The sequence below is a fragment of the Balaenoptera ricei genome, chromosome 15 (genome assembly GCF_028023285.1).
Source record: "Balaenoptera ricei isolate mBalRic1 chromosome 15, mBalRic1.hap2, whole genome shotgun sequence".
Lineage (NCBI taxonomy): Eukaryota > Metazoa > Chordata > Mammalia > Artiodactyla > Balaenopteridae > Balaenoptera > Balaenoptera ricei.
Genome location: NC_082653.1, coordinates 14,143,411 through 14,148,152, shown reverse-complemented (window position 1 = coordinate 14,148,152; position 4,742 = coordinate 14,143,411). Strand labels below are relative to the sequence as shown.

Sequence of the window (4,742 nt, the reverse complement as noted above, 5' to 3'; positions counted from 1 at the left end):
GCCCACCTGGTTCGGGGAGACCCTTTCTTAGGACGATGACGTTGCATAACAACCAGAGATTTGGGCAAGAGGGCTGACTGGAGTCTTGTCAGAAATGTGGATGGGATGCCCCGAACCACACCACGAATTGTTATGCTGATGATTTTGTAATTTTAAGAAGGATTGGGCTTCCCTGGAGGCGCAGTGGTTGAGAGTCTGCCTGCCAACGCAGGGGACACGGGTTCGAGCCCTGGTCTGGGAAGATCCCACATGCTGGGGAGCAACTAGGCCCGTGAGCCACAACTACTGAGCCTGCGCGTCTGGAGCCTGTGCTCCGCAACAAGAGAGGCCGCGATAGTGAGAGGCCCGCGCACCGCGATGAAGAGTGGCCCCCACTTGCCACAACCAGAGAAAGCCCTCGCACAGAAACGAAGACCCAACACAACCAAATAAATAAATAAATAAATAAATAAACAATTAAATAATTAAAGGTGCTAATAATTAAAAAAAAAAAAGAAGGATTGCTCACAGCCCCTGGTCTACTCATGTATGTCTGTTACTGCCTCCCGTGTGATTACTTGATTGAATTTCACACGTCTTTGATCCTCAGGACATATCTAAATCATCCTGTTTAGGCAGGGTGGCCATCTGTCCTAGTTTGCCTGGAACAGTCCTGGTTTATGCTTTATTTGATTTGATTTTTCATTTTTTTTATTGAAATATAATTGATTTACAATGTTGTGTTAGTTTCTGGTGTACAGCAAAGTGACTCAGTTATACATATATATACTTTTTCATATTCTTTTCCATTATGGTTTATTACAGGATATTGAATATAGTTCCTTGTGCTATACAGTAGGACCTTGTTGTTTTTCCATTCTCTATATACTAGTTCACATCTGCTAACCCCAAACATGCTTTATTATTAATAGCGCCCATTTCACTCTCAAAAGTTCCACTCTCTCCTGTACCAATATCAGGAAGCTGATATTCAAGTAGTTCAAGTAGTTCTGTTGGTTTCTATCTTATAGGCTTTGAAAATCCTATAAGATTTGTTCAAGTAGTTCTGTTGGTTTCTATCTTATAGGCTTTGAAAATCACAAACACAGTGAAGCACTTTGAAATCCATGACTTTCAATCTTGACTCTGCAGAGCTCTGGGTGCTCCTTCAAGACCCTTTACAAGTACCCACAGGAGCAAGGTGCAAGCCATGAGGCTGAGATTTTTTTTTTTCGATCTCTGGTGTTTATTCACTACCAGGCAGGTGACAACACAGCTTTATTTCATTTTTCCCCTCTGATGCTAAAGCATAAGCTTTTAATTCTGACACATTTATCCATTCCAGAGACAGTATGAAAAACAGTCATCTAGCCATTTATCACCTTGGACTTCTCAGGCCAAACTGGGGTTGCTGTCTCATTTATAAGCCAGGGCAACAAGGGTGATTCCAGGTGGATGGGTTAAAAATGGAAAATATGAGCTCTTCAACAGAGCCTGGGATTTTTAGCCTCTGTTTTCCATATGGTGATTCTATATATGCTTGCTTTTTTTTTTTTTTTTGGCCATGCAGCAAGGCTTGTGGGATCATAGTTCCCCAACCAGGCATTGAACCCGGGCCCTCCGCAGCAAAAGTGCAGAGTCCTAACCACTGGATTGCTAGGGAATTCCCTATGCTTGCTTTTTTTCCTTTTTAATTGATCTGTATAAAAACGTGAAATGCTTCACAAATTTGCATGTCATCCTTGCTGAGAGGCCATGCTAATCTCCATATCATTCCAATTTTAGTATATGTGCTGCCAAAGCAAGCACAATATGCTTATTTTTGAATACAAGAAAGTTTGAAAGCCACTGATGTAATTGATCACATTTTCCTCTTTGCATTGTCTGCCAGGAAGCTCAGCATCTAATTCTCAGTCCACCACTAACAAGTGCTCAGGGCCTCCTAGCCTACATATTTATGAGAATCTCACCTTGACTTTCTTTTCTTTCCCTCCCCATGTTTCCCCTTCACCTGCTTTTCTTGTTTTCTCATTCTGCTGCCACATGTATGTTTTTGCATGCAAACTCAAATCCTTTGTGGAAAGAGCCAAGGTTTAAATGAGTGCATTAAAACAAAAAGGAATACTTTTTCTGTAGAGGAGGTTTTTGCAGATGGGAAAGGAATGTGTATAGAAATAAGGCATAATTTGGCATGGAGAGTACACATGTGTGTTTGTAGGATATGTATATACATGTTGGAAACGTTGTGAAGTTTGTCGTTTTGAAAGTTAAGCTGGTCTTCTGGCTTCAGGGGACATTTATACTTGGAAGACTCCAGGGGAAAAAAAAAAAAGTGTTTTACTCCAGGGCAGACGTGCCTGTGGTCTACACTCCAAAGAATCTGCTTTATGGTTTAGCATTTTCAGATTTTGTCTGGGGTTATTTTTCTGGTCATTATAAAATGAGGACAAATACTTATTAAGAAGAAATCAAGGGAAAGAGGGACAGGAAGGGGGTGCTCTTGCACAGGAAGGGGGCTGGATTTTAAGTGATCTTGAGTAAGAAGTGGGAGCCTTAAGTCTTATCTGAGTTTCTATCTCATCTGCTGCAAATCTGTGGTCAAGTCCTTTTTCTCCCAAACATGGAGACTCTCACCCTCCGCTGCACACTTGGAATCACCGGGAGCTTTAAAAAAAATCCTGATGCCGCAGTCCCTTCCCCAGAGAGTCTGGTTTAATTGGTCTGGGGTAGGGCCTCCGCATGGGGATTTTTAAAAGCTCCCCTGGAGATTCTAATGTGCAAGCCAGGGTTGAGACCACTGCCCTAAGAGAAAGAAAAAAATAAAATTAATAAGCACCTGCCTCCTGTTTATCTCTCAGGGGGCCGTGGGGTGTGGCTGCGATTTATGAGATAATGGGCCAGATTCTGGTGAAGGAGTGAGAGGGCTTGAAGGAAACAGATTAACCCTTTGTATTCCATAGAGTACTCTTGGTTAATAAGTGTTCGTCAACATTTTGCCCATGATCTGCAAGAAGAAACACATTTCACATCCTGACCCAGTACACACACACACAGAGTCTTACTCTGATTTCATGCAATTCACTTGGTGTTTTCTATTCCAGTCTATTCCATTATTTTCCTTTAGAAAAAAAAAAGCCTGCTTACTGCCACTGTTTAAACAATATTCTATGAAGGCTCATGGGCCCAGATAAATTAAACACCTCTGGAGAGCATTAAGATGGTCAGTTTATAATGACTGAGAGCTTTTTGCAAAGCTGCTATGGGAAGTGAAGTTTGTACAGTTGAGCAATTGCTTATGCCAGCTACAGTCACAGTAGAAAGTGTTTCAGGAGCATGATCTCAGCAAACTGTCCCGATAATAATACAAGATGGGTACTGTTATCTCCAGTTTAGAGATGAGAAAGTCAACGCTAAGTACGTACTTATGTCCTGCAGCTAGGAAGCAGAAGAGTTATCTTCATCCAGGAGCAGCAGATCTAACCTCACCCTCCTTGCGGGAGGAGAATAAGTGTGCTCACTGAATACATTTGCTTGCCTGAAGTTTGGGGAGCAAAAGGGGATGGAATAAGCTTTGACCAGAGGTGGCTCCCAGTAGAGCGGGGCCTGCTGTTTATACAACTTGGGGGCATTATTTAAGAAAAAGAATACGAAATTATGAGTCCGAAATTAGGTACAAAATGAATAGTTCTTTGAATTAAGAAATCACAACAAATGCATATTTTAAGAAGCTGAAAAATACCACAGATTCCCAACTCAACTTCCCCTCGGCTGGATCCCCAAAATGCCAGCGACCACTCCCATACCGCCCTACTCAAGGTCAAGTGCTCCAGTGGGGAATCAGAGTGGAGAGTGATGGTGGTCTCTGCTGGTTGCCACTAACTATGGAAAGCAAACGACTTTTGTAAATTCTACATGAACAAGTGACCCCGTGAATGCATTTCTAGGTCCCTGTCAGGGCCTTAGAAAGAGACACGTCAAGTGAGGGGCCCAGGAGCTTAAGTTTCACTGGCTTCCCAGTAACCCCACAAGTGGAGTTGAAGGCTCTATATTATATCTCTAGAGCAAGGGCTTTGGAGACAGCTGTACCTGAACTTCAGCCCTGGCTCAGACACTTTCTGCCTTCTTTGAGCTAAGACTTGATCATTTGTAAAAACGGGCATGCTGGCAGCATCTATCTTCCAGTCTCTTTGGGGGACCAGAGGAGATAAGAAGGGTCCCGCAAACTGGATGGGCTTAGAGCAGCCAGATTTAGCAAAGAAAAATATAGGACATCCAGTTAAACTGAAATTTCAGAGAAAAGTGAATACTTTTTTAGTTTAAGCATGTATCACCTAGGACATACTTATTCTAAAAGTTATTCCTTGTTTTTCTGTAATTCACATTTATCTGGGCACCCTGTATTTCTTGAGCTTAACAAATGGCAGTGGTTGACACTGTTTTCGGACTGAGGCATCCGAGTGTTCCATAACAGGGCTTCATAAATATTAGAAAGTGCGTGAGAGGGAGAAAAATGCTGCATAGACTCTGTTCATAACAGTTTATTATGGGGAAGACTGAAACAGGTGGACAGGAGAGGATGAAGCAAGTGGGGTGCCTTAATTTGAGGGTATGTGTGGAGGGGGTTATACCACTGACTTTGGGTAAGCCAATTAAGTTCTTGGGACTTCAGTTTCCCCTACCTGTAAAATGGGTGAAAGGAGATTCTTGAACTCTCCTCCTGCAGATATAACCAGAAATGGCACTTTCTCATCATACAAATGTCA

General features: G+C 42.4%; 1 non-coding gene across 1 annotated transcript; it reads right to left on the bottom strand.

Annotated features, from left to right (window-relative positions):
* Nucleotides 1-1,684: 1,684 nt before the first annotated feature.
* Nucleotides 1,685-1,788, bottom strand: LOC132350089 (U6 spliceosomal RNA). The gene has a single exon (XR_009497841.1). It is a non-coding gene; the product is annotated as a U6 spliceosomal RNA (small nuclear RNA).
* Between the last annotated feature and the right edge of the window lie 2,954 nt (nt 1,789-4,742).